Source organism: Neovison vison, chromosome 1 (assembly GCF_020171115.1).
Source record: "Neovison vison isolate M4711 chromosome 1, ASM_NN_V1, whole genome shotgun sequence".
Classification (NCBI taxonomy): domain Eukaryota; kingdom Metazoa; phylum Chordata; class Mammalia; order Carnivora; family Mustelidae; genus Neogale; species Neogale vison.
This window is the reverse complement of record NC_058091.1, coordinates 235870510-235879890: the sequence shown is the minus strand read 5'-3', so window position 1 is coordinate 235879890 and position 9381 is coordinate 235870510. Positions and strand designations below refer to the sequence as shown.

At 37.8% G+C, this 9381-nt stretch overlaps 1 non-coding gene across 1 annotated transcript; it reads right to left on the bottom strand.

Moving 5' to 3' along the window:
* Positions 1 to 1074: 1074 nt before the first annotated feature.
* Positions 1075 to 1177, bottom strand: LOC122897976. The gene has a single exon (XR_006382754.1). It is a non-coding gene; the product is annotated as a U6 spliceosomal RNA (small nuclear RNA).
* Positions 1178 to 9381: the final 8204 nt, after the last annotated feature.

Genomic DNA, 9381 nt, shown 5'->3' with positions numbered 1-9381 from the left:
AGGGGATATCTCATTGTAGTTTTGATTTTCATTCATTTCCCTGATTATGAATAATCTTTCAGATTATGAATAATCTTGAGCATTTTTTCATGTGTCTGTTGGCCATCTGGATATCTTCTTTGGAGAAATGTCCATTCACATCTTCTGTCCATTTTTAAAAACTGGATTGTTTGGTTTTTGGGGTGTTGAGTTTTATAAGTTCTTTATAGATTTTGGATACTAACCCTCTATCATCTAGATATAGCATTTGCAAATATCTTCTCCCATTCTGTTGGTTGCGTTTTAGTTTTGTTGATTCTTTCCTTCGCTGTGCAGGAGCTTTTTATTCTCATGTAGTCCCAGTAGTTTATTTTTGCTTTTGTTTCCCTTGTCTCAGGAGACATTGTCTGGAAAAATACTGTTATGACTGATGTTAGAGAAATTATGTCCTGTGTTCTCTTCTAGTGTTTTAATGGTTTCCTGTCTCACACTTAGGTCTTTAACACATTTTGAATTTATTTTTGTGTATGGTGTAAGAAAATGATACAGTTTCATTTTTTTGCATGTTGTTGTCCAGTTTTCCCAACACATTTATTGAAGAGTGTTTTTTCCATTGGCTATTCTTCCCTGCTCTGTTTAAGATTAATTGACCATATTGTTTTGGGTTCATTTCTGGGTTTTCTATTCTGTTCCATTGATCTATGTGTCTATTTTTCTGCCAGTCACATACTATTTTGATTACTACAGCTTTGTAATATAACTTGACATCTGGAACTGTAATGCCTCCAGCTTTGCTTTTCTTTTTTAAGGTTGCATTGGCTATTCAGGATCTTTTGTAGTTCCATACAAATTTTAGGATAGTTTGTTCTAATTCTGTAAAAAATGCTGTTGCTATTTTGAGAGAGGTTGCATTAAATGTGTATATTTATCTGAGTAATATATAGACATTCTATCAATATCTCTTCTTCTAATCCATGAACATGGAATATTTTTCCATTTTTTGTGTCATCTTGAATTTCTTTCATCAGTGTTTAATAATTTTCAGAGTACAGATATTTTACCTCTTTGATATTCTTAGGTACATAATGGTTTTTGGAAAAAATGGAATGCTTCATGAATTTGGGAGTCATCCTTGCACAGGGGCATGCTAATCTTTGTATCATTCCAATTTTAGTATATGTGTTGCTGAAGCAAGTACTTATCAGTTAATACTTAATTACATTATGAAATTGCAACCATATGTGTAATTGGCATGATAAGGTTTGGGAACAAACACTACAATGTTTGGTAAGTACAAAACTCAAATGGAGTGCATGGATATACTAGATTCAGTCATATGAGATATTGGTCATCAGCATGCTGTCCATTTGCTTAAGTCAGTTAAATGGAGTTGGATCAGTAGGGCTGCCCACTGAATATTTTATCAATTCAGGTTATTTGCAAGTGACTGAAAACCAAATTAACAAACTTAGGGAAACAAAGAAATTTATTGGATGGATCTGAAATGACACAGCAAACTGAAGGAAAAGCTAAACAACCAGTTCTCAGAAAGATGGGTGCTAGGGAAGTACTGGGTATCTTGGGAGCAGGCAATGGACAGTCTCTTCCGGGTTTGTCACTGGATGAATTGGCTCCAACGTTTTTTCATCTTCGTGTCACTCTGATTAAGATTTGAATGTCCACAAGAAGGTCTCTCACTGGCTAACATATTACATGGACTCTCCTCCATCAAGAAACAGCAGATGCTGGAAAGGATCCTCCCCAAGACTGCATGCTCTGGGGTGGGATCATTGTCCAGATGGGGTGCTGAAAACAGAGGAGGGGGAATGCACGTGGTGACTGGTAAGTGTGGGCAAGAAATCACATTAGACAGAGGGAGATTTAGAGCTGTAGAAGTTAGTTCTAATCTATCCAGAAGAAGGTAGAAAGTGTTAAGAATACAAGGAAACCTATGGCTGCTGACTGTTGCTTTATGCTTTGACATATATTTTCCAGCAGCTCTCAAGGCCTCTATGTTCTGGATCTCTGAGTGAAATGTGCCAATTTCCTCCACCATCCAGATTGTTCCAGCTGAGAGTAAGTGTGGATGTCTTGATCCAGGCCCTCGTTTGTCACTACAAGATCTTCGGTGAGTCATTGCTTCTGAATACCCCAGTCTCTTTATACACAAGATGAAAGATCCTTCTAGATGTAATGTTTTGTCATTTCTGTATCTGGATACATCCCCTTTCTTCATACATGTGAGTATAATTCAGCAAAAACAGATATATTTTTATATTGTTTGATGGAATTATTTTGCATGCCAGGAAATATTAAAGTGAAAGCTCCACTTTGGTTTCAGTGGAACTGTATAAAATGTAAATATGGTGCTTAGAGATAAATTATAATTCCAATAAAAAGTATTAAAACACATGCTGCCACTCATTTGTACCGTACACTAGCTAGCTGGCTAATATACTAGACTTCTTTTTTCAAGTTGCTTTTCTATTCTTTTATAAAGATAAGTACACAAGAGATTTCCACTTCTGCCATGAATTCTTTTTTAATGGCTCCTCCACCCCCATTCCCAGTGACTCATTTTCTTATCCTATTTCGTTTGTTTGCTTGTTTGTTTTACAGTACCCTGGGTTTGGTTTGCTTCCTTTTACTGACAATTTGAATGCGATTCTCAAGATGGTTTCTGGCAGTGTTCTGATAGCAAGAGATGCATAGGTTTCTTTCAGAAAACCCCTCTGAGGTCACTACTGAGGATCTTATGCCCACTCTGGGCTTCGTACTGTGATACCCCAAGAACTCAGACCCTACCCAGAATAAAGGGGAGAAAACTCTACTACCTGGCAAGATGGGAGCTCAACACTGAAATTAAATCCTGTCACAAACAGAAATATTACTTGTACCCTTGAGTTTATGGACTGAGAGATTTAGTCTACAGAGATTTGAAATTTATTTAGTTGCTGAAAGAGAGCTAAGCAAGGCAAGTGACAAGTCAAATATTTATCTGAGAAAAGTCACTTTGGCAGCCATGTGGAAGATAAATGGAAAGGGAGAGAGAAGAGGAGGGGAGGCCAGCTGGTTGAATCAACAGGCTAGGTTGGACAGAACGCAGAGGAGGAAAGCTAACTCATCTTTTACCCCTTCACCAAACCCATTTCCTTTCTGTTGGGACATAGGGCTAGACTACCTTTTCTTGTTAGACTGCCCTCTTGCCAGTTGAGCAATGGTACTCAAATTGGACCAGGGGAATGTGGGCAGAAGTGAGGTACACCTCCCATATGAACCTACTCATGCCCTTTCTTCCCCAGTCCACTGGCCAGATGTGTAGACACCAGGGTGACCTGGCAACCATGTGTGGATGGAGGAGCCTCCATGGGGCTGGGTCCCTGAATGACTTCATGGATACATACAGACACACACACCCTCAACATGAGAGCGAGAAATAAATTTCTATTATGTTAAGATGCTAAAATTTCCAAGTTCATTTGTGACTACAGCTCATGTCATCATTACTAATGTAATCCCTGAAGCTCTCTGGTTAGAGCAGAGCTCAGTCCTTTGCATGCACTGTTGTGTAACCCCTCTACCCCTATCCACACCCTCCTTATAAGGAAAAAATGGAAAAGAAGAAAGAAGAAAATACTTGTTACACATCGTTTCACCCTCCAGAGCTAAGTACTCTTAATGATCTGGTATATTTTCTCTCATTCTTTTTTTTTCTCCCCATAGCAAAAAAAGGTTATCCTTAGTTTGTGAGGTATTAAATTTTTCATCCAGTGACTTCTTTATTGATTCCATCTTCTTTGTATCTATATGTCAGAAACTCTGCTCAATGCCAGGGATTAAAAGAACAGAAATTACACAGCTTTTGTCCTCAAGGAAACTATAGCCTCGTGGAGATACCTAAGCAGGTAATGACAGAAAATGACACAGAAAAACATGTAAGCAGAGTGACAGAGAAAGGAATTAAACAAGCCAAAAGGAAAAGCCCTTAACATATTTAAAAAACAAAAGTTTACTGAGTTCTTTCTATATGTTAGGGACTGATCTAATAACCTTTGAGATGTAAACTCATTTATTTATTTTACCATTTTATTTTCTTTTTTTGTAGTTGACACAGAATATTACATTAGTTTCATGTGTGCAGCATAGTGATTTGACAGATCTATACTTTATGGTATGGTCACCACAAGTGTAGCTACCATCTGTTACAACACTATTACAGTATCATGGTCTATGTGCCCTTTATCCCCACTGTACCTTTTATCCTGGTAACTTACTTTTTCTATAACTGAAGCCTGTATCTCCCATTTCTCTTAAACCATTTTTATCATCCTTCAACCTTCCCATGCCACCCCACCATGCTTTGGTAACTACCAGTTTATTCTCTGTATTTCTGGTCTGTTTTTGTTTCTTTTTCTTTTTTTATGTTATGTTAGTTACCATACAGTACATCTTTAATTTTTGATTTAGTGTTCCATGATTCGTTATTTGCATATAACACTCATTGCAATACGTGCCCTCTTTAATGCCCTTCACCAGGTAACTCATCTCCCCACTCCCCCCCCACCACTCCTCAGAAACTCTCATTTTGTTTCCTGAAGTCCATAGTCTCTCATGGTTCTTCTCCCCCTCTAATTCCCCCCTTTCATTTTCCCCTGCCTTAAGGGGAATCCTTTTAGACTGTTGGTGTGAATGCAAGTTGGTACAGGCACTTTCAAAAACAGTATGAAGGTTTCTCAAAAAGTTAAAAATAGAGCTACCCTATGACCCAGCAATTGCACTACTGGGTATTTACCCCAAGGATACAGAGGTAGTGAAAAGACGGGGCATGTGCACCCCAATGTTCATAGCAGCAATGTCCACAAGTGCCAAACTGTGGAAGGAGCTGAGATGCCCTTCAAGAGATGTGAACTAATTTAATCCTCATGACAATCCCATGAGATACATGTCCCAGTATCTCAATGTTACAGGTGAGGAAACTAAACCACAAAAATGTTCAGTAACTTGCCCCTTGTCCAGGGTCTTGCTGAGAAGGGGTTCAGCAGTCGTGTGTGTGTGTGTGTGTGTGTGTGTGTTCAGAGTTGGCTTAGAAGAGTTTCAAAGAGAGGTATTGGGAAATACAGAGTTACATATGAGAAACTACAAGCAGGATCATGGCTACCTGGTAAAGCTGAGATAGAACAACTGACCCAGACCTACGGATCTTCCTGTATTCCTAGTGGCCTCCTGACATAGTCTAATCTCAGGATGTGAGGCTTTAAAGAGAATAAGGCTGAGCTTACAAATTCTACACAGGGGGAGGAAGACTACTCATTGGAGGTGTGACTTTTGACATCATATTGACTCCACTAGCTAGTAAATGTGACCCAAATGGTGTTCTAGAATCAAAAATACTTGCAAACTCTCATCCCTAGAGCCTGGAGCTGGTAGAAATGAAGTAGAACATGAAAAGAGACAGAAGGACCTCCATCCTCTCCAGTGATGATAGCTGAAAGCTCTATCACATCCAAAGGGGACAGGCATTTTCACAGACCCAAAGCCTAAATGCTGATTAAGGAATTAGGGCCCTGTGATACTTCATTGATGGGTTAGAGGAAGGAGTGGCATTGGGGAGACAGTGGGTTTTCAGCACAGACCTGTAAACAAACTTGGCATGAATCCATCCTTAAATCACTATAAGGCAGCTTCTCAATTTTGCAGTCTTCATGCAAAAATCATGGAGACAAACTATCTCAAGAAAGCATCCACACCAAGCCAACTTCTTTCCCCCTTTCCTAAGTTCCACCCCTCATTTCCTTCATAGTTTTTTAGTTAAAAATTTGAACTATTGGAGGGGGAGACAAACCATGAGACACTAAGGACTCTGAGGAACTAACTGAGGGTTTTGGAGGGGAGGGGTGGGGAGTTTGGGTGATCCTCTGGAGGGCACATATTGCATGGAGCACTGGGTGTGGTGCATAAACCATGAATTCTGGAACACTGAAAAGAAATTTTAAAAATAAATTAAAATCTTTAAAAAATCTGAACTATTCCCATCAGGAGCCCTCTCTACTGCCTGATATTCTTGCCCTTTCTGTAGATAACATGAAAAGGTCCACTTTCATGTTATCTACAGAAAGGGCAAGAATGGGTGAATAAGATAGGAGTGGCTATTTCACTTAACCACCACTTCTGGAAATTTGTACTTTCACATATTTCCTGCCTACTGTAGATCTTCTACTGAAAGCAGGCATTGCGACTATTTGGAGAAAAGAGATCGGAACACCAATGGGCTGTTGAAATATGCAGAATTTGGGGGCATGAAGAAACTCTAGGAAGCCATGGTCACTTGATGGCCCAGGAGGAATCTCAAAGGGGAACCTGTGTACCTCACTTAAGTAGGGTTGGTCTAGAGTCATTGTTGTTCCAACATTAAGGAAGGCTGTAGAATTCCAGTTTCAACTGAATATTTATTACACGAAGTTGCCTCACAATACTTGCTACACTCTTAAAAGGTTTTTCTTGGTTCATTGTTTCCCAAAGTATGTGGTGAATGCATGTCCCACCTGCTGATACATGAGGTTGTTGAAAGTGGTTCATGGACAGAGCATTTAATAACACTGAATCACAAAGGCAAACGTTATTCTCTTTTAAATAGTCTTTCAGTCTCTCTTTGGGCTTCAAGGTAAAAGCCTCTATGCTGGTGTGCCTTTAATGGCTTTCTAACCAGAGATAATCTGCCTTTCACTGAAGGAAGAGCAAGCCTCCATCAAGCAACAGATTATTTTTAACAGATTTCTGTGATTCGGTGTTATTAAATGAACATACCACAATATGTTTACCCATTCACCGGCTGATTGACTTTTTTTTTCCAGTTTGGGGCTATTACAAATAAAGCTACTATGAACACTTGTGTTCAAGTCTTTTCAATTTCAGCCATTATGATAGGTATGTAGTCATGTCACACTGTGGTTTTAAATTGTATTTCCCCAATGATTAATGATGTTGAACATATTTTGTTAGGCTTTGTTTGCCATCTGTTTATTTTCTTTGGTTAGGTGTCTTTTCAAAATATTTGCTAATTTAAAAAATTTGTTGCCTCCTTATGATTGAGTTTCAGAGTTCTTTATTAATCTTGGAAATAAGTACTATATTAGGTATACAATTTGAAAATATTTTTCTCAGTCTGTGGCTTGTCTTCTCATTCCCATAAGAGTGTTTTGTAAGAGCAAAAGTTTTAAATTTTGACAAATTAAATTTGTCCCATTTGTCATTACTTTTCTTTTATATAAGATGTCTTACTTAAGAAATCTTTGCCTAAGCCCAGGTCAAAAAGATTTGCTCCAATTTTTTTCTCCTAGACATTTCATAGCTTTAGATTTTATATTTAAGTCTATGATCCATTTTGAGCTGATTTTGCTTATGGTATAAAGTATGAATTGAAGTTCTTTTTTTTTTTTTTAATAAGATACTCAATTGACCCATACCATTATTGAAAACATTATACATTTTCCACTGAATGACCTTCATACCTACTTTTGATCTATGTCAAGAATCCACTGTCTATCAACCTATGGATCTATTACTGAATTCTCCTCTACTTCCATGATCTGTATGTTTATCTTTATGACACTACCACACTGTCTGGTTTGCCACAGCTGGGTCTAGATGTCCTTTGCATTTCCATATAAATTTTAGACTCAGCCTGTCAACTTTAATCAAAAGACCTGCTGGGATTTTGTTTGGACTGCAATGAATCTATAGATCAATTTGAGAAGAACTGGCTTCTTTTTTTTTTTTTTTTAAGATTTTATTTATTTACTTGACAGGCAGAGATCATAAGTAGGCAGAGAGGCAGGCAGAGAGAGAGAGAGAGGAGGAAGCAGGAAGCAGGCTCCCTGCTGATCAGAGAACCTGATGCAGGGCTGGATCCCAGGACCCTGAGATCATGACCTGAGTCAAAGGCAGAGGCTTTAACCCACTGAGCCACCCAGGCGCCCCGGGAAGAACTGATTCTTTACAACATTAAGCTGTCCAACCCAGGACTAGCAACTTTCTCAATTTGTTTAAATGATCATAGCAAATCCAATGTTCTTCATCGCTTTGTGTAAATTCACATTCCCACCTAGTATTTTTCTTCTTCCTGAAGGACTTGTAATATTTCTTGCAGGGCAAGTCTACTGTGATGAATCCTTTCAACTTCTCTAGGCCTAAACATGTCTTTTTAATTAATTTTTTTATGTTAAAGTCTTTGATCTTTATTGTAAGAATGGCTATAAGCTACCAATTGAGATTCACTATACCTTTGTTTTTGCAAGTTATTTTTCTTTGGTAAAGTTTTTAGGTTAACAGTACTTTCGGTTCTTTAAAGATGGTGCTCAGCTGTCTTCTTGCTTGCATGGTATTTAATAAGAAACACAATGATATTCTTGTTTTTTTTTTTTTTCCTCTCTGTGTACCATGACTTTTTTCTTCTGGTTGTTTTTAAGATTTTCTTTTTTATCATTCATTTATAACAATTTCATTATACTGTTCCCTAGTATAGTTTTCATTGAGTTTCTTAGATCTATGAGTTTATAGTTCTTACCAAGTTTGGAAAGTTTGGGGCTATTCCTTATTTTTCTGAAAGATTTTATTTATTTATTTGACAAAGAGAGAGAGAGAGAGATCACAAGTAGGCAGAGCAGCAGGCAGAGAGAGAGGGTGAAGCAAGCTCCCTGCTGAGCAGAGAGCCAGATGCAGGGCTCTATCCCAGGACCCTGAGATCATGACCTGAGCTGAAGGCAAGAGGCTTTAACCCACTGAGCCACCCAGTGCCCCTATTTTTTTCTATCCTTTTTTGTCTCTTATCTCCTTTATGGACTCCAAACAAATATATTAGGTTGCTTAAACTTGTCCCACAGCTAAAAGATGCTGTTTTCTTAAAAAACTAAACAAAAGAAAACAAATCCCCCAAAACCCAGCTCTATTTTCCTCCATTTTGCTTTGTTAGTATTGTTAGGTTTTTAAATCCATGGATCTTTTCTTTTTCAATGTGTAATGTGTCATTAATCCCATTGGTATATTCTTCTTCTTACACTGTGATTTTTATTTCTAAAAGCTCAATTTTAATCTTTTTAAAAAATTGTGATATGATATTTTTAGTATCTTCTTTGTCTCTAGTTAACTTTTTAAAAATACGGAATATAGTTATAGTAACTGTCTTAATGTCCTTCTCTAATTCTAACATCGATATCAGTTCCATGTTGGTTTTAATTGATTACTTTTTCTCCTCATCATAGTGTGTGTTTAGTAAGTTTTTCAGATTCATTGCAAAACATCATGAATTCTACCTTGTTGGGTGCCTGTAAATATAATTGAGTTTTGTTCTGAGTCACAATTAAGCTGTGTGGAAACAGTTTGATTCCTTTGGGTTTTGCTTTGAAG